Here is a 22255-nt window from a genome sequence, read left to right on the forward strand (position 1 = left end):
CATGTAAGCGTTATAATTTTGTTACAGTTACGAAATTTTAGTGATATTGATCCTAAAGCATTCAAACTGTCAAGATCTAAGTTTTTAAATTATGTTTGCAGTTTTCTTGACATGCATTGTGACGTGTCACCATTATTCATTTTATATTAGAAAACTATAGCAGTTATATTAGAAAAGTATCGCATTCATAAATTTTTGATATTAAAAAAATCAACGCTATGATATAAGACAATATCGCTCGTTGATATAAGAAAAGTTTTTATCGAATCGCTTCTTCCATAGACTGAAGTCTGAGTCATAGTTGAAAGCTCTTGAATACCGAATAAGTTGGGAAATGCATATCACATATACAGGTTGAATTTGTATCTTGCTACTTAAGTGGGGGAGATAGTTGATTTTAAAAATCAAAATCGTCTCGTTTGTCATAGGTTCTATTACTGAGATGACGGCTGACGTCAAGTTCAATGTGAAGTATAAAAGTAAAAGAGAATGAAACCATGTCTGTTTTTGTTGTTGTTTTTTTTTCTAGTTCTGGTGGATATATTAATGGATCTAAAATCTCATCCCTGTCATGCAAATGATTTTTTTTTTATGTGGAATTACATAAGATATAGGAAGGTGAGGTATGACATTGACTTAATATTATATTTATCGATTAACAAAAAAGAACTGGCAATATGTTATTTTCTTGTATAAGTCAGACACGTGGATTTGATTACAAACTATTCATCAAACTATTTTTGGACAGAAAGTAACAAATATATTCTCCACATTTATATTTATTTCGAAGAAAACACTTAATAGATAAAGACAAAATACAATTTGAAGATTTTCAGAACGTAATTCAGTATTTTCAGATGAATTCATACAGGAATCTGATGTTCATGCAGTAGTTGTCGTTTGTTAATGTAGATTAACAGTGTTTCCCGTTTCTTGTTTTTTATTAACAGAACATTATACCGTTGGTTTTCCCGCTTGCATGGTTTTTAGTGAGAGATATTAGCAAGCAAAATCGATGGAATTGTGCAAATGATGATACAAGCATGAAAATTACCACAAAGCATCATTATTATATACTTTTTAAGAATTAACTGCTGGCCATTAAAAAAAATGATTTTTTCAAGACGGCCACGGCCATTTTTTAAAATGGCTGTTTTCTTTAGTTTGAAAATACTGATTTTTTCTGGAAAAATTTTCTTTGAACTTCTTTTTAGTGAAAACCAATTACCCCAATTACCAGGTTTGGTGGATACATTCCTTACATCACATATTTATTAAAAATGAATATTTGACATATCCAGTATTTGCGCATGCGCTGAAATGTAACAAAATTCTTTCAAAAACATTTGAACTATTTACCATATATTTAGTGTTTTTGGATTTCTAATAATATTATGAATTAGTTTAATAACATTTTTCAAGGTTATGATACACATGTGTTTAACACTTTTGCGCATGTGCAAACTATTTATAGACATCAAGAGCGATTTGTGTGCACTACCAGGCAATTCTCAGTTATTCGATGGTTAAGGCGAAAATGTGGTTAATCCCGGAAAAACATCAATTGTAACAGCAGATCAGCCACTTTTTGAAATTCAGTGGGAATGGCCTGCTTTGTACGGAAAAGATAAGTGTATCGTCATGTTTGGTGAATTGCACATTGCAATGACTTGTTCTAAAACTCTGGGTGATATATTTCGTGATAGGGGATGGACATGTTGTCTTACTGAAGCCAATATTGCAACACCAAGAACGGCAGATTCTTTTTATGAATGTTCAAATGTATCTAGAACTAGACAGGCCCATCAGACAACCGCATGTAGTTTGCTTGAATTGGTGATTTCAGATTATGAAAGCTAAACTCAGAATATATAATTATGTCATGACTCTGTGGCGTTCAGTGATTTAAAAGACTGGTGTAAGGAAACAGAGTCATCTCGACCACAGTTTTATTCCTTGCGTTCAATTATAAATTAAGAACTTCTTTTGATTTTGGTATTATGTTCATTATGAGTGAAATTTCGTACTTTCAAACAGTCCATATAAAGCATGATAGCATATTGTTTTAGGTCTTGATCGTGTGAATTATGCTCGAGCGTTACCGACCCGTCTCCGAGATATGACTTCCATTCCCGAACATCACCCACAGGTGGCGATGGAAATTGAAAATGATAATTTCACTGTACGTAAGACCAGCAAATTTCTTTCTTATTATACAATTGATCAGCAACAAAAACAGAATAATGCAATTGTGAAGGGCGATGTTGGTGCCATAGGATTAACCAAAGACCACTTTTAGACAAGTGGATGGTAGCTGGACCAGGAGTCAGTATACTAGAATATGAATTTAAAAGAACTAGTGGTTTGGGTCATTCTACAACAGTCTAACGACATAATGAAGACTCTATGAAAACTCAAAAAGATTATTTTAAACAACTTTAAAGGATTTGTAAAGTGATGAATTCGAACGAGTCTGGAAATTCACTTCTAGAAGAGTCGGCAGATTTGAAAAAAAAATACTCCATTTAGGAAATTGTTGATTCGGAAACAGGTAAGATATGTAAATAAACCCCAAGATATTGGTCCAAACAATACGAAGATCTTTTGAAATAAATGCAAAACGTCTTTGTCAAAAACAAAGCTAAAGAACCTTTAAAGTGATTGCGATATCTTTTCTAGACTTTTCATTTCTTGTCAAAGTAGACAGTTTTACTTGGAATATTTCTTTATCCATAAAAACTAAACTGCTCCTCCGTCTTTATCTCAGGATGTCACTTGAAATAGTGGTAAATCGCTGCAAATGGGTTTACTTGAAACATTCTGCGATTTGCTGATCCAAATTCGGACTCATTTATCGTTAGTGGGGTAGCAATGGTTAATTCCAGGTCACAAAGTTGGGCAAAAATATTTGATGATTATACTAATGATGTCATACTGCCTTATATAAATATTCAAAAGTAGACATTGTATTTGATGTTTACTAAAGGTTCTTGTGGCAAATGGAAAGGTGTTGGTTCTGCTAGAACACCAAGGGTTTTTAGTAGTTTTCTCTGTGAAGATGACAACGAAACGAAATTGTTCAAGTTTCTTGCTGACAAAATTGCTTCTTGAGAGACTAATACAAATGTGTATGTTACTCATGGTGAAAATATTCTTTGCAGTTTCAATAAGGATACTTCCTATTTATCCCCTTGTAATCATGAAGAAGCAGATACACGAATGTTTGTCCATATTCGCATGATTGTGAAAAGTGTTGTAAAATGTAATTTTAAGTAGTACTGACACAGATGTAATAGTATCAATAATTGCAGCAATCGGATAATTGGGTAGAACAAATTGTGGATAGGTTACGGAAGGAATAATGACTTTTGATGGCTTCCTGTACGTGACATATTATATGCGTTTAGTCCTTGTGTAGCTGCTCTTACTTTCGTCCATGCATTCAGTGGATGTTGCACTTTGTCGAATTGTCGTATGAAAGGGAAGAGGTCAGCTTGGCTAACAATGGAAGTTTTTCCAGATGTAAAGGACGTTTTATTTTGCCTTAAGTATGAAGCGAGACACGATGTGAATTGTTTGCCAGGAGGCAGAGGCATTGTGATGCAATTCCGCCTACAAGAGGTTCTTTTCCAGAGCACATCTAAAGAGAAGTATATCAATGAGGAGTTGTTTGGTCTCAGCCTGATTCATGTATTCGACAGGTACATGTACCAAGTCATAAACATTGTGATTGGATGAAAGACAGAATCAATGACATTTGGAAACAAAAATGGACTTCTTTGACTGCCGTTGCATCCTCGTGTCAGGAAATTTTGAAATGCGGAGGCGAAAATCCAGCTGTGTTGGTAACTGTAGATGCTACCGTTCTGGCCTTCCTTGTACGGGTTGTTGTATAGGCAACTATCAGATAATTATAAGATAAGCAACCTGTCTTTCTAACCAAACTAGGCATTTAAAATTAACAAAGAGTGTTATCACTTGTGAAGTTGATGGAAATTATAAAAATATTTCTACGTATTTGTCGCCATTATTTAACCGGAAGTCACTATTTTTTTCATGTGTTGTTTTGACGTACTTAGGAACTGTTTTTAACGTTTTATAATAACTTACATTGGATTATACCTATAAAACATCTATCAAAGATTTACATCCCTTGTGAAGTTGCTTGAAAGTATAAAAATTTATTTTATTACTTTTTGCCGACATTTTGAAACCGGGAGTCACCTTTAGTTTCATTAAAGTGTTTCCAGTCGTAATTTAGAAACTGTCATTTACTTTTTTATCAAATCTAACATTGGATTTTACATATAACACACCTTTCAAAGGATTAACGAATTATTGCCAATTTGTAATGACGCCATTTCCCAAATGTGTGGTGACCATTTTGAAAAAATGATTTTTTTTTCTGGCCAGCAGCGGATTTTTCATTAGTATCATTTAGTCAACCTTTATACCAAATTTCATGCTTGTATCACGATTTGCACAATTATGTCCATAATATCTCCCACTATTTACACTAGTCATTGTTGGGGTCCTTCATAGCTTGCAGGGGCGGATCCAGCCATTTTAAAAGGGGGTTCCTAACCCAGGACAAAGGGGGGTTCCAATTACATGTCCCCATTCAAATGCATTGATCGTCCAAAACAAAGGGGGGTTCCAACCCCCGGAGCCCCCCCCCCCCCCCCCCCCTCTTGATCCGCGCCTGGCTTGCTGTTCGGTGAGAGCAAGGGCACCGTGTTGAAGACCGTACTTTAAACAATGATGGTTTACTTTTAAAAATTGTGACTTGAAAGGTGAGTTGTCTCATTGGCACTCATACCAAACCTTCTTATATACTCATTTATTATAAGTTTATGTTAAAGAAATTTTAATGTTAACATTTGTCTGCAACAATGGGAAATTGGATATGTGTGATAGTATACCTTGATGATTTTTGTGATATGTCATGTATGTGTTTCTTTCTTATTTACAACTAACATATACGCAATTTATGGTACAACATGTGAAAAACACTATAAATTCCCATACTTCGAAAAGTCAACCAAGACAATATATGAAAAGGGGACTTCATTTCCTGTTCTTTGTTTATGCACCAATTGACACATAATTGGCGGCAAAATAACATTTCGTTGGCGCCACAGATCATATTTCATTTGCAACAAAATAAAACATTCCAATTAAACCGATGATGCAGGTAAACACTTATATACAGGTAGAAAGTATAAAAATAGCTTTATTCAAAAGATAAGGGAGCTACCATTTGATTTTTATAAGTCTAGGATGAAAAATGTTGTCCTGCATTTTTTTACATGTAGCTGTATACTCTGTCCTGCTTTTTATTTTTCACTCTGTTCGATCCTGCCTTTTTTTTTTTAGTTTATCCTGACTTTTTTTTACCTAAATTGTCGTCCTGACTTTTTTTTTGTAAGTGTCTCATCCTGCCTTTTTTTTACTCAAACTCCTGTCCTGCCTATTTTTTTCAAATTTCATCCTAGCTGTTACTGTTTGATAAAAGCATTAAATTAACGTAAATTCCATATTTTTCGAATTGGTGCTTAGCGGGCTGATAAGAAAAGTTAATCACATGCTTCGACTATTATCACATGCCTTTCCGTAACGTTATTACATATGGCATTTCGGTGATACTCGACAAATTCCAGAAAATACACCACAATACTACGTTTTCAGTGAAAAAAAATTACAGAGTAGTGTACAAACAAATTGTTTGGATACTAGAAAGTATATTGTGTAAAATAATAATTAAAAAAATATTAAATAAATAGATATAGGAAGATGAGGTGTGCCAATGGGACAACTCTCCATCCAAATAACAATTTATAAAAGTAAACCATTATAGGTCAATGTACGACCTTCAACACGGAGCCATGGGTCACACCGAACAACAAGCTATAAAAGACCCAAAAATAACTATAGTGTAAAACCATTCAACCGGGAAAACCAACGGTCTAATCTATATAAAGAATACATTATTTAAAAGTTTCAAACATAATTTAGAAAGTTACTTTAAAAAAGTTGACTTTTCCAAACAGTGTTTATTATGTGATCTTATGTATATTGTTGAATTATTTTTTGTCGATTCGTCCCTATTAAAATGTTTTCTTCTCTGTTGAGGGATATAATAGAAAGATTTCATATCGAATGTACTAAATTTGGGTCCGACGTTCGTGAACTTTTCACTCTTTGAACTTCTATTTGGGAACCAAGTAAAAGGATCTATATACGAATCTGTTATTTTTCTCCATTGTTGAAGCATATGATAAAAAGATCATAACATGTCTTTTTTCATATCGCATGCAATGTATTATCAGTCCTCGGTCAATATCAGCCCTCGAGCCATGCGGCTCTTGGGCTGATATTGAACTAGGGCTGATAATACATGCGATATGAAAAATGCCATGTAATAATCTGATAATATCTTAAACTTATCTGTTATATCAAAGTAGCCTAAATGTAATGGGTTTTTTCGGGCGATAATATAACCTTGTGGCGCAAATGACATATTGAATTATGTCAAAATTGGAGCAAATGCAATGCGCCCCTTCAATTCATCATTTTGTACATAACTGCAATTAGAACTTCAAAGCTAAGACGATACAAGCCATTTTCAGAAACTTATTTCCGGAATTACCAATATATTACTAAGGAATTCAATTATAAATTAAAGCAGATTATTTTGCTTAGAAGTGAGGCTCCCACAGGGTACCCTCTCAGGTCGCAAGGTCGCTTTCAAATTCGTCGAGAGGTCGTTTTTAAAGGAAATGTATAGGTCACAGGTCGTTTTTTTCCTAAATTTTACAGGTCGCAGGTCGTTTTTAGAAGGCCCTCAGGTCGGAAGTCACCTCTAAAAGTCCCAGAGGTCGCAGGTCGTTTTTTACCCTGCGGGAGCCTCTGAAGTGGCTTTCTGAGTGTACATTAGTTTATGTCTCAGCGACAATGAATCCATACACAGTCGGAAATATTTGTTATATGACGTATAAATGTAATGTTTTTTTACTTCCTAAATTTTTCTTTGAAACAATCTTTTATCCATAGATAACGCTTATTTTTTAGAAAACATCCACAATTCAGAGATATTATTACCCTTTTCGGAGAATGGGAATGTTCTTAATATATGCTTTCGCGCATGCTCAGTCGACGTACTGCTAGCGAAATCCAAGTAAAAGTAAGATGAAAGGATAGAAATTCTGATTCCCTCTATAACTCCATATGATTTTTTTTCTACTGACAGCTCCAATAATGAATATAGATAATTCAGTCTTATACCCCAGTCCCACTAGGCCACGATCGCAATACGATCTGTGAAAAAAATGCAAATTTTGATGAACGTAGTACGATCGTGTAGATCGCAGTAAGGTCATATCATGGTCGTGGTGAACGTACGTGGCAAACTTTTAACATGTTCAAAACAATCGTGGTGCGGTCGTGGCGAAATCAGGTCGTAGTAGAAGCGTAAGTAGAGCGCACTAAGATCGTAGTAAGATCGCAAAGGTCGCTGTACCATCGTAGTGAGAGCGTAGCGAAAGCGGGATTATATTCGGAGAAACTGCGCTACGATCTCATTGCGACATTATTACGACCTCACTACGATCATCACGTTCTGACCGCGACCAAACTACGCTTCCACTACGGCTATACCACGCTGTTCACGACCATAGTACGATTCTAGCACGCCCTTGCCGTCCTCATCACGCTCTTCTTACGACCTGGCTACGTTCATACTACGACCATTATTCTCATTGTCATTTTCCCATAAAATATATTAATTCTCTCCAGGTTTTGTTTGTCTGTATGAAATTGGGACTTCTTGTCCATTTTCTCTAACGGCTCAACCATGCTTCTTGTTTTTATATAGATTAGACCGTTGGTTTCCAGTTTGAATGGTTTTACACTAGTAATTTGTTGGGCCTTTTATATCTTGCTGTTCGGTGTAAGCCAAGGCTCCTCGTTGAAGGCCGTATCTTGGCCTATAATTGTTACTTTTAAAAATTGTTACTTGGATTGAGAGGTGTCTCATTGGCACTCATACTTCATCTTCCTATATCTATTGACACATCTGTTTCATATCTGCTATCGTTCACTAAAATATCGTCATTTCAGCTTAATGGACCAGCAATAGGTTGTAATTTAGGTCGGATTGGTCGGTCCGACATCTCTACTTGATCAAGATTGGTTACTATCAAAGCTCCATCTGACTCTACATCAACCCTAACACCATGCCCACGTGTTCTAGTAGATTTTGGTGGCATGACTGTATTTTTTTCGAGACATCTACGTATTAATCAGAAATAGAACTGAAGGAATGATACTGTATTGATATGGAACACGATGTTGACGTTATTGCTGAGAGCGTAGTAAGATCGCGGTTTGAACGTAGTGTAATCGTGGTAAGAACGTGCTATAATTGCAGTAGAAGCGTTGCAATCGGATAACTCGTGGTATGGTCGTAGTGAGAACGTGATGAGCGTAGAAAGATCTTGATAAGCGTAGTAAGGTCGCAGAATAAGCGCGGTGAGAACGTGTTATAATCGTAGCGGGATCGTTGTAGAAGCGTAATGAGGACGTAGTAGCATCGTGAAAGCAACGAAAGCTCATACCGCGACCTCACCACGATCTGAATTTAATTTAGATCTCGGTGAGCGTGGTGCGATCGTGGTCTAGTGGGACTTAAAACCCCAGTCCCACTAGACCACGATCGCACTACGCTCACCGCGATCTAAAATAAATTTAGATCGTGGTGAGGTCGCGGTATGAGCGGCATGAAAATGTAAATTTTCGTTGCTTTCACGATGCTACTACGTCCTCTCTACGCTTCTACAAAGATCCCGCTACGATTATACCACGTTCTCACCGCGCTTATTCTGCGACCTCACTACGCTTATCAAGATCTTTCTACGCTGTTCACGTTCTCACTACGACCATACCACGAGTTATCCGATTGCAACACGATCTTGCTGCGATTATAACACGTTCTTACCACGATTATACTACGTTCATAGCGTACAGTTCAATTCCTTCTGTCTCTGATTAAATCGTAGATTTCTCGGAAACAATACAGTCATGCCACCAAAATCTACCAGTACACGTGGGCATGGTGGTATGAGTTGATGTAGAGGCAGAGGGAGCAAAGTAACGAATCCTGATCAAGCAGAGATGTCGGACCGACCAATCCAACCTTAATTACAACATATAGGAAGATGCGGTATGAGTTCCAATGAGACAACTCTCCATCCAAGTAACAATTTATGAAAGTAAACCATTATAGGCCAAGGTACGGCCTTCAACACGGAGCCTTGGCTCACATCAATCAGCACGTTATAAAGGACCCAAAATATTACCTGTGTTAAACCATTTAAACGGGAAAACCAACGGTCTAATCTATATAAAAACGAGAAGCATGGTTGAGCCGTTAGAGCAAATGGATAATTACATTCAAACAAACAAAATCTAGGGAGCTTTTTTTATATATTTTATGTGAAAATGACAATGAGAATGATGGTCGTAGTGTGAACGTAGTCAGGTCGTAAGAAGAGCGTGATGAGGACGGCAAGGGCGTGCTAGAATCGTACTATGGTCGTGAACAGCGTGGTATAGTCGTAGTGGAAGCGTAGTTGGGTCGCAGTGAGAACGTAATGGTCGTAGTGAGGTCGTGATAACGTCGCTGTGCGATCGTAGCGCAGTCTCTCCGAATAAAACCACGCTTTCGCTACGCTCTCGCTGCGACTGTACAGCGACCGTTGCGATCTTACTACGATCTTAGTGCGCTCTCACTACGCTTCTACTACGACCTGATTTCGCCACGACCGCACCACGATTGTTTTGAACATGTTCAAAGTTGGCCACGCTCTTCACGATCTTGAAGACCTCACCACGACCGTGATACGACCTTACTGCGATCTACACGATCGCACTACGATCATCAAAATTTGCATTTTTTTCACAGATCGTAGTGCGATCGTGGCCTAGTGGGACTAGGGTATTAGATGCATGATTTTTTATTAGTTGTTAGAGGCTTTGAACTAGCTGTCAGTTAACTGCAAGTACTCTCAGATCTGTACCTAGTGTCTTTTTGTTGTTGGGATGTACAAGAACCCGTCCACGTCCACTTGTATTGTAATCCATCTGATGATTTAAGCCTAGGCCTTTTCCAACTGATTTTTATAGTTCGTTCTTATGTTGTACTGTTATATACCACTGTCCCAGGTTATCGGAGGATTTGGGATCCCGTTAGCCCCGCCACATTCTCACGTTGAGAATAGAAATGGGGTTTGTGTCAAAGAGACAACAACCCGTTCATAGAGCAGACAACAGGCGAGGACTACCAATGGGTCCTCAATGTAGCGAGAAACTTCCGCACTTGGAGGTGTCCTTCAGCTGACCCTAAACAAATGTGTATACTAGTTCAGTGATAATGGACGTCATACTAAACTCCGAATTATACACAAGAAACTAAAATAAAAACTCGTACAAGACTAATAAGGCCAGACGCTCCTGAATTGGGACAGGCACAAAATTGCGGCGGAGTTATATGTGTTTCTCCCACGTCAGATGCCTGAAATTTAAGTGGTTGTCGTCTGTTTATGTGTTATATATTTGTTTTCGTTCATTTTTTATGCATCAATTACGCCGTTAGTTTTCTCGTTTCAATTGTTTTACATTGTTATTTCGGGACCTTTTACAACTGATTATGCGGTATAGGCTTTGTTCATTATTAAAGTCCGTACGGTGACCTATAGTTGTTAATTACAGTGTCATTTTGGTCTATTGTGGAGAGTGGTCTCATTGGCAATCATACCACAGAACGACTCATGAGCTGATCAGTTTTCTAGTTTTGGATTTTGATATGTTGGTTCTGTTTTTCTGGAACATTGATACTCTACAAGTTGACATTCTTATAACACAGACTCTAGAATAAAAGTATGGTTCACTATAAGTGTGTCTGAAAACCGATGTTGTCTTAATCAGATATCAGAAGTCTGGACTTGGAGGATAGATATTTTTACAAGAAACATAATCTATTTATACTTACGCAAATAAGATTTGAAATGCTATAAATCAAGTTTATCATGTATATGGTTCTCCTCTTGCTAAGTGATATTAATGACCGTGAATGTCATAATCGAAACGTATTAATTAATACTGTTAGAGGAAAAGTCGAAATTTCTAGTTTAAAAATGTATATTTATTCAAAATAAATTTTGAGTTTTGCCATGTTTACAATTATCAAAATTTCGATTTAAAAAAAAAAAAGATGTTGGATAGTCAAAATTACAATTATTAAAAGTCAAAATTTCAAGATTAAGAAATGAGGCTTGTTTAGGGGGGTATCAATATCCCATATCCCATTAAGTTTTTATCCCAATATCCCGTATCCCTATAATGTTTACCCCTAATATCCCAAAAAATATTTTTTACAAATATCCCATATCCTTAATACTATTTTGAAATATCCCAAAAAATCATTATAAATTCATTCCCATGCCCATTTTTTTCCTCATCATCACAACGTCAACAATTTTGACTGGGAAAACAAACTGTGTTAAAGGAAATTAACAGTGCATACTTCCATGTTAAATAAGAATATATGTGTCCAAAAGATGAAGTGTTCCATTATAGATCCTTGTATAACAATCTCTTTTTATGTGATCTTATACGATAAATTTAGTGTAAGGGGTCTAATTTCAGACTTGTTTTTTAATTGTTCAAACCGTGATGCATATGACTAAAATTTCAATTTGATAGCATTCTTCTTTCATTGATAAGAAACTTCATCCTACACGTTAACCTATGTTGGAAAGAACAGAAGGACTCAACCCTGTCTCTTGTCCGAGATTGCTCTGACATCCAACGGCTGTTTTGCCAGACAACCTGAGACTGTGGGACGTCAGAGCACGTCCATATCAAAAAGTGGATATTTAGCATGCAAGTTCAATAACTCAAAATTTAACACAAGAAGCTTTCTGCTAATGTACCTACATTACACTTAACTGTTGCAATATTTTTACAGCAGGCAAAATTTGCACAGCCCTTATTTTGCTACGAAATAACACAACATTTGACTCTGTAATCTTGAACTTTATGAATTACATATTTTTGTTACTTTTTTTTAATTGCCTTCCTCACAACACCATGCAATAATAGAAAGAAAATATTTTAATTTCCATTGATCATTTAGTAATTATTCATTATTAAAATAGTTTATACAGCGAAATATCTACTTTTTGATATGGGAGTGCTTTGACATCCCTCGGCCCCAGCATGTCTGGTAAAAAAGCTGTTGCACATCAGAACAATCTGTGAAACGTGGAGACCTCTGAAGATCCTCGCCACGCCACGTAAAAAGTAAGAGGTAAAACACTAGAAAATATCCTGTAATCATGTAAAGCATCAAAACAAATAAAAACATTGACAACAATAAGGCTTAACTCATCAGATGGATACAAAAATCTATGATTATTTCAAGAAAATTATCAATGCATATGAGCATATACTATAAAAAAAAAAAGATGTGGTATATGTATGATTGCCAATGAGACACCTCTTCACAACAGACCACGTGACACAGAAATTAACAACTTTAGGTCACCGTACGACCTTCAACAATGAGCAAAGCTCATACTGCATAGTTAGCTATAAAAGATCCTGAAATGACAAATGTAGAACAATTCAAACGAGAAAACTAACAGCCTAATTTATGTATAAAAAAAATAATAAAAAACAAATATGTAACACAGCAACAAACGACAACCACTGACTTAAAGATTCCTGACTTTAGACAGGCACATACATACAGAATGTGGTGAGGTTAAACATGTTAGCGGGAACCCAACCCTCCCCTTAACCTGGGATAGTGTCTAACAGTACAACATAAGAACGAACTATACAAATCAGTTGAAAAAGGCTTAACTCATCAGATGGATACAAACAGAAATACATCTAACAAAAACAGAGAGTGCACCTGACCGAGTACTTATACATCCCATCAACAAAAAGACACTAATTACAGATCTGAGAGTACTTGCAGTTACTGACAGCTAGTTCAAAGCCAATTACAACTCATAAAAAGTAATGCATCTGAGACTAAATTATCAATCATTACACATCCAGCATCCAATGGCACGGTAAACAACATCTCCGTAAAAATGAGGATATCCTATTTCGTTTGAAATAAGTTTTCTACAGGTAGAACCAAACTTCAAAACCAAATCTAGAATTTAGTAAAGATTTTGAGTGATTTGTTGTAACGAAATCCCTGACTTAATAATTTACCAGTTTTAAATACATAGATTTCGTTCATTAAAATCCAAAACGTTACAACAGACACGGGCATAGCGGAGGTGTTGTGATATACAAACATCGTAAGATAGTGCCAAAGGAACATTACCATCCAAAAAAGGAAAATTAACAATAAGGAACGAAGTATGGAAAGCAAAACAAATACTTTTAAAATTATCAGTACATATGAGCATATAAATATCGAAAATAAGTCAATACTTTTCGCTTGGGTTTGGATGACTTTTTAATAAAACGACCATAAACTCAATTAAAATCAACAAAGCACTAAAATGACCTTTAATATTAAACTTGTTTGGGCAATTTTATCAAGTGAGATGCAAATATTTTTGTACTTAACTTTTAAATTCCACTTATTTTGTTTTTCATGTTAAAAATTCAATATCCTTATAAATGCACCAATATCCCATATCCCCTTTACTTTTAGGACAGATATCCCATATCCCTAAAATTAAAATGGCAAATATCCCGCATCTCAATATACCCTATACAAGCCTCAGAAATGTAAAGTAAAAAAATAAATTTTAAATGTCAAAATTTCTAACATGTCTAATACGAAAGAAAAAATCCACTTTAAATATGCATATTCTATTTTTTGTAATATTTAATTCACCATTATTTCCTAAATAGTTAGTATTAAACATATGAGTAAAGTTCCCATGATCTTTGTTCTATGTTCAAATTCTACTTTCATTTTCAAAACGGCCAATGCTATTCTGAGTGGAATTCAAAACAAAGAACTCTTGATTAACTGTTTGGTGTACCAAGTTTTCTTTTAAAATTTGTATTGTGTTTTAAGCTGTTTTCTGCTCTTCTGACAATACATAATTATACTCTAAATAGTAACAATTTATAAATTGTAAACCTTTTTTTTTTTTAATAAACTTAAGTTTCGGCTGACAACCGCAGTTAAAATCCCCTATCTGTGCCCCTCGTTTTATAGTCGTGATCCATGTCTGGTAAGTCACTTGAAACGCATTGAGAATTTCTGTTTGAACTTTCATTAAGCCGCGTGGTTTGAAACATAACAGACGATCAAAATCAACAAAAATGCCGGGAACTTTATCAGAAATTCCACCTATGGTGCTTGGCGGGATCATCATAAGTGCTGTATCTTTCATTCTTCATATTATTGGATTCTCAACGACATTTTGGTATAAAGTAGGTGATGCTCATATGGGATTATGGAAATCTTGTGGTCAAGTGCAAGGAGCGGAGATATGCTATGACATTAAAGGTAATTAGAATAATTCCGCCTTCCCAACAATGTGGATAATTATAAGGGCATTGCATTGTGTTATTTTTTTCTATTCTGTAAAGTTATTTTTGTAAATTTCATCATTCTTTTCTATATATAATTTAGCACTCCATTATTCACTTTTCGTTATATTTTAACCCTTTATTCTCCATCTTTCTTTATTTTTCTTCTCTGTGAACTATTCCTTTAATTAAGTAGTATTTCAAGATTTTCATTTCATTGTTTGTTTTTTGTGACTACAATTTATCATTATGTAGGCTTAACACATTTAGATCTCACAGGCGTGCCTTTTGATAAATATACAAATCTTGTACATATTTAACAAAGTATCATTCGCAGCTATATATATATCTATGATTCGTCCATTTTATGAGGGGGGCAATACCTTTTTGTGTTAACCAGTTTTGGCTCTTTCAAGGTGTTGTTAACTGTTTATCTGAGATCAATTTAAGCTGTTAACTGTTTTCAACCCACTTTGTTAACTGTTATCAGGTTTTTTGCATTTTTTGGTAACTGTCTTTTTGCCAAAATCGATGTGTTGTTAACATGTTAACGGACCCCCTCTTGTACCCCCTCTTTTATTAGAAACTGTAAGGTGAGAACACAATTTTCGACTATACCAGAGTGTGATTTTATAGAGGTGTGGATTTTTATGAATAAATTTGTTGTACATAGTTGTTGACATTTCGGATCAGATCTATTTATAAATATGGAAATACATGATGTAGTAATATATACGCATGGAAGAATACAAAGTCAGTCATATAAGATAACGACCTATAGCCACAAGTGGGCGGAATTGGGAAACCCCATATGTCATGTATGTCGGTAACATCTTTTTGTTTCAGAAAAATAAAATCGTTTCTCGAATATCAATGATCATTATTTTTTTTTTTAAACATCACAACCGAAGATAGTAAAAAGAATATACACCTTTATTATATTTTTATAATACGATACAATCAGTTCTAGAATAACTCAGTTTATACACTGTTAAAATTATAAATCGCCCATTTACGTGCATATGAACTTAGTTATGATATCAGATTCAAATTTTTGTGGATTTTTCAGTATATGGCTATGGATAGAAAAGTACAAATTGTTAGAAAACGAAGAAATATTGACACCAACGTTAAAAACGTTTAAATAATGTAATACAAATAAATAGAAAATACGAAATAGGATTAGAAAAACATTGATTAACGAAATTTTTATCTGCTAACCGAGTCTCTATGTTTATGTAACAGCCACTATGTTCCGTCAGTTAGGGACGACATCAAAAGATTGATGTAGGATAAGAAACTTAAGTCAAATAGTTTGGGGGTGGGGGTGGGGTCAACATTGCTACAAGTTTTGTTAATCTAAAATCGATTTTACATATATCCCTATTGGTCAATAAATTTTTCCCAAATTAAGTTAAGAAGGGGGGGGGGGGGGGTCAGTGAAAAAACTATATGAATTAAGTTTTTTATCCTTCATTGAACTTTTGATGTCGTCTTTTACTTTGTTCCTGCAGAGCTTTTCAACTAGTTATTCCGTTCTGATGGAACTTTCCAACTAGTTGTTTTATTCAGAGTTCAGTCAAAAAGTTCCGGAAAAAAATAGCCATAGAAAAGTCCCGAAACAATGTAGCTAGTTGAATAGTTCTGGTGGAACAGAACAACTTGTTACATCGTTCCGAATATACCATATTTCGTCCGTTTAGTAGAAAGAGGGGGAAAATGGGTATCAGTATATATATATATATAAGAGCAAATCATTAATTTACAAGAATACCCAACGCATTGAAAAAGGTTTCCTTGGGGACAAATATGAAAAAAGGGGCATGTAACTTTATTTTTGGGGAAATGTATTTAAATTTTGATGTACTGAGGGCGGAAGAACAAACTCCCCCAGAAAAATCTTCTGTGTGCATATCGATCTTTGTATGTTTGAGAAAAGATAATTAGAGGGATCATAATACATGTAATACATAATTACAGATGCACCAGTACATTACAACCAACTGATAGCCGCACAAGTTCTGGAATGTCTCGCTCTGGTAGCCTTTGTCGCAGCTGTGTCGTGTGCGTTTCTGAAGATGTTTGTGCTCAAGGAGCAAGGAATGCTGTTTGTTGTTACAGGCTTGCTTAACTGGCTTGCAGGTAAATATCAATAACTCAACTATTGAAAAAGTTTAACACATACGATTAACGACAACAGATATCTTCGAACGTTTATCACTCAACACTAAGATTTACGATTTTTTTTTTAACTATTTCAAAAGATGAATATAAACCTGATCATGATCAACACTTTTCATTTCTTGACAATTTTTTTTAAGAAAACAATTAGAAGTATTGATGAGTTTGCTTCTCTGTATCATAATAAAAAGCTTTTTAAAAGACTGTTACAAATTGACAGTTTACAATAATAGAACCTAAAAGGAAGAAAAAATACAATGATGAGTCCGTGTGCTTATTATTGGGAGCCATTGAAAATTTAGCGGGAATATTAAATCGGATTTGATTCTCTAGATTTTGGAAAAATAGGGAAAATGGTAGAAAGATACTAATAGCAGGGTCCCTACCACACGATCAAAACTTAACAATGTAATATCATAATATGAGGTGATCCGTAAGGGTTTATAAACATATCTGTTTATATAAATACATGGACAAAAGAGGTATGGAATAGAAAAATAATTAAAGAGCTTTAATAGATCTAAATAATATGCAGTTCAAGCATGTCAAGTATTGCAACATTTAATATTGTAACTTCTGTTTGTTTCGGTTTTCACTAACAAGGTTTAAATTCAAATTCAAATTCAAATATATTTTATTGCTAATCAAAGCGCCCACAAGGAGCAGAACAATCAACATTAATTGCATACAAATGATTACAAGTGATTCAATATGATTAAGACACAATGTTATAAAAAAAAAACAACAAAAAAAAACAAAAAATATTTATTAAGACAAGTACAAGAATACAACAAGCACAGTGTTTAATAATATAAGGGGGGTCACTGGGCATTTCTATATCTATATATCATTTAAGGAAACTTTCCTATATGAGGATAAATTTTCCAATAATTCTCCGAGTTTCTGGAGTATGAAAATATCTTTAGAGGACATTAGCCAAATAAATTGTGATTTAATATCTAAACCACTAAAATTTTTAAACCGTTGTTTTATTTCATTTAAAAAGTTTTATGTGGTGGAAAAGAAACGGTATCCACATGTATGAGATGTTCATTTCTTATAAGACCAACTGATCTACTTTTAAGGTTTCATTTATCAAATTTTTAATTATTGACATGTATGTTTGCCCCAGCCTTAGCGGATGAAGCATCATCAAGTTTAACCCTTGATCGACTGTACGTCTGTTGGTAAGTCCGGAAATTCTTTCCCATTCTAACTTTAGTTTGCCTTAACCAAACGTTATTCAATATATATGCATAAGTTTTTTTGCCAGAAAACACAGATCAAGTTTGAATTTTTGGTGACGTCACTTCTACTGCTCTTTAGTTGCGTTATTTTTTATTTGTAATATTTATCAGTGGCGGATTCAGAGGGGCGTAGAGGGCGTACGCCCCCCTCCCCTTCCCCTTTTGCTCGGACTTTTTTTTCGTAAACTTCGTGAACTTTGACATTTCCTGTGTATTTAATTTTCATGCGACAATTATTTCTTTACTTATAAAGATAATTTTCGCTGGTATTTACTGATTATGTCAAAGTCATGTGATTCGCTATGATGGAGTTGACCAGTGCATATAAAAAAACGTCACTTAGTCATTTTGAAATTCAAATTACAGTATAACATTGCTTAGGTTGAGGCCTGATGACAACCATGATACCTTCAAAGCGAATTAGGATTGAGAAAGAACGTAGTGACTTCTATTTCCCAATTTCAACCAAGCAGAAACCCTCTCATTAAACAAAAAAATCCACAGCAATATTATTTACCTACGTAAACATGTTTAACCCCAAACGCCCCAGCCTATTTTGAAATAACTTGATAGGTGAATAATGATCCCTAGTCAGTATGACCTCTAGATAGATTTAAAGTCCAAGGTACGAACCATTTGATTTGAGGAGGCAGTCTAAGGTATTTCAGAGAAAAAAATACGACTCTAATGTTTGAATTAAATAAAAATTCTGGCTGTATCTGGATTGAAAACAATAATGTTGTCCACTTTTTTGCTATAAGAAACGAAAATTTCCAATATAATTATTTAGCATTAAATGAACATGATGAATAAAAAACGGGCATATATTTTTTTTAAGCCGGGGTTTGCATGTCTGACGCGACGGAATGTCTGTTTCGCCGAACTGATATATTGAATACTTTTTTTCAAGACCAGACTGCAACCTGACTGCTGAGTGTGGCCTTTATGTCTCCATTTGTCGATCGTCATTCATAAATTCGTTGTCATTTCTGACTCATTCGTAGCCTTTGGTTGATTTGGAACCCCTCACCTCCCTTAATTTTGTCGGGTGAAACACATCAACCAAACATTTGAATGAAAATTGCTTGTTTGATTTTTAACTCGTGTCGGTCGTGTTGTACATTTCATCGAATATTATAGCCCGACGTATTTCTTGTTTACAACAAGAAAACTGTGAGGTTATGCTAACTTAACATACATGTAAAACAAACCCTAATTTTCCATGTCTATTTTTTACTGACTAGTCCGACATCAAATATATCAGTACATATAGCTTTGGATCCATACTATCATTTTATGATAGAATATCAATAGGGAGAAAACAGCATACAAATGTCCAACACTTATATACTCTACAGCAACTATAGAATATACATGCCCCACGCCAGGAAACGTTTAAAATGTGCATTTTACACTTATTTTATGTTTTTACATCCTAAAAAGGTCCAAAAAAAATTTCCTTTAAAACCTTCGCCCCCCTTTCCAAATTCCTGGATCCGCCCCTGTTTATTGACAAATTTATTATTTTGTATTGTCTTGTCTTGTCTTGTCTAGTTAAGCCCCTTTACAATTGGAAAAAAAATGCTGATTTTGTTTTCATTTCCTTTTTCTTACTTTATTTTGCCTCATCTAAATGTTATGAAACTTTACTAAATGTTTATGAAAAAAACTCAGTTCAGGTAAAAATTTGGATAACATCGCTTTTACCTTCTTGAGTTATATCCCGATTATCGAGTCTTATGCAATCGAAGATATCATCTATGTCCCATGGACATATCCGCCATTTATTATATATATATACATGTATTGTTTGTTGTTCGATATGCTTTTACATTCACCATGACTGTTTAACATAATTTCATTTCAGGAGGACTTGCCTTGGTTGGTGTAATTGTCTTCGCAACAATGTCATTCAATGGATATAAGTTGGATAACTCGAAATATCACTACTCGTTTGGACTGTGTATTGTTGGTGGGATCGGAGGGGTGTTCTCTGGACTTGTATTCTTCCTATCATGGCGATGGGTGAGAAATTAACGACAACAGCCGCCATTGTACTATTTCTAGCATGGAGATGGATGAGAAGCTGAAGAATGCAGCTGGATAAACGAATTATCTGTATAAACGTTCTTTCTGTGAAATCCTCCAGAGAAATTTTAATTTGAAAACTTTCGTATATTGATTTTTTACAAGCAGTGAAAGAAACTGCTTAATCTTAAATCTTTTTTTAATTTTTTTTTTACAAAAAATACAAGAGCTTTTTGATTGTGTTATTAAATTTTAAATTTCGGGTGAATATGCTTTACCCTGTGATAGTTTTCTGATTTGTCACTCATCAACATCGTGTTTTGCATCCTAAAAGCAGTGTTGAGATAAATGAGCAGTTACTGTACATGTTGTAGCTCACATTTGTTTTCTTTTTATGCCCCACCTACGATAGTAGAGGGGCATTATGTTTTCTGGTCTGTGCCTCCGTTCGTCTGTGCGTCCGTCCGTCCGTTCGCTTCAGGTTAAAGTTTTTGGTCAAGGTAGTTTTTGAAGAAGTTGAAGTCCAATCAACTTGAAACTTAGTACACATGTTCCCCATGATATGATCTTTCTAATTTTAATGTCAAATTATAGTTTTGACCTCAATTTCATGGTCCACTGAACATAGAAAATGATAGTGCGAAGTTCAGGTTTAAGTTTTTGGTCAAGGTAGTTTTTGATGAAGTTAAAGTTACATCAACTTGAAACTTAGTACACATGTTCCCTATGATATGATCTTTCTAATTATAATTCCAAATTATAATTTTGACCCCAATTTCACGGTCCACTGAACATAGAAAATGATAGTGCGAGTGGGGAATCCGTGTACTATGAACACATTCTTGTTTTTTTTTTATTGTGTTTGGATTAAGACATATAAGGTCATAACAATTTTGTTTGTTTAATTCAATGTGGAAGAACCGCATACAAATATTAGTGCTTTTGTACATAATGAAAACAATCATTGACTTTTAAGTATTAAAATAATTGCGTATGATACTACATTTGTACCCTTCAAATCTGCAGGTATGGTGTATATTCTAAAATATCACGTGTAAATACTATTTAGCAATGTTAAGGGCATACGATACAGTTTTGAACCTGTATTTACAAGTTGATGAAAATTTGCATATACGCTATTTTTTACCTGATTAAATCAAATATATAATAGAAAATATACCTTCATGTGCTACTTTTTGAGTAAAATAAGGTCGAAATTTTGTATATTTGCTCAAAATTCAGATTTGTGTCCGTATTTTCTTTTTCGAAAGAAAGACATAACTTTTTTGTTTTAAAAGATAAACACAAAATGGTTTTTGTTAAATAATCGGTATTTTTTGTATTTTATAAGTATCATTAAAAATTATGCAATTTTTATTCCGAAATAACTCTATATTTATCAAATGTTCACGAATAGAGGAAAAAACGTCATTTTTTGCTGCATGTTTATCAAAATTAAAAAAATTGCGCTATTTACAGTTTTATAAAATTTGGGTCACATAATCTCCTTGCAAAATGAAACAAATTGCTGTTTTAAAAAATAGGGGTCCATGCACTCGTTTTCAAATTAAATCAGTTTGAATGATAAAAATCAGTCAAAAAATGCATCGTTTCCCGATATGTCAGAGTTTGACGTCGCAAAAATAACATTTTACGTTAGCAACGTCATTACCTTCACTGTAACTGTATCGTATGCCCTTAAGTTACATTTGATAAACATGATAAATAAGTTTTTTTTTTTAAAAGTTTAATTGAACTTTGAACTTATAAAAATCAATGCAAGATTGAAAACCTTTTTCATTGTATGCTAAGCGTTGTTAATTTTGATAAAGATATGTCCTATTTTTTATACGACCGCAAAAATTGAAAATTTTTGGTCGTATATTGGTATGATGTTGGCGTCGTCGTCGTCGTCCGAATACTTTTAGTTTTCGCACTCTAACTTTAGTAAATGTGAATAGAAATCTATGAAATTTTAACACAAGGTTTATTACCACAAAAGGAAGGTTGGGATTGATTTTGGAAGTTTTGGTCCTAACAGTTTAGGAATTAGGGGCCAAAAAAGGGCCCAAATAAGCATTATTCTTGGTTTTCGCACAATAACTTTAGTATAAATAAATAGAAATCAATGAAATTTGAACACAAGGTTTATGACCACAAAAGGAAGGTTGGGATTGATTTTGGGAGTTGAGGTCCGAACAGTTTAGGAATTAGGGACCAAAAAGGGC

General features: G+C 34.6%; 1 long non-coding RNA gene across 1 annotated transcript; it reads left to right on the top strand.

The window, feature by feature from the left end:
• Positions 1-14234: 14234 nt before the first annotated feature.
• Positions 14235-20885, top strand: LOC143055537 (uncharacterized). Its single transcript, XR_012972075.1, has 3 exons — positions 14235-14548; positions 16552-16713; positions 19867-20885. It is a non-coding gene; the product is annotated as an uncharacterized LOC143055537 (long non-coding RNA).
• The last annotated feature ends 1370 nt before the right edge of the window (positions 20886-22255 follow it).

Source organism: Mytilus galloprovincialis, chromosome 12 (genome assembly GCF_965363235.1).
Source record: "Mytilus galloprovincialis chromosome 12, xbMytGall1.hap1.1, whole genome shotgun sequence".
In the NCBI taxonomy this organism is placed as follows: Eukaryota; Metazoa; Mollusca; class Bivalvia; order Mytilida; family Mytilidae; genus Mytilus; species Mytilus galloprovincialis.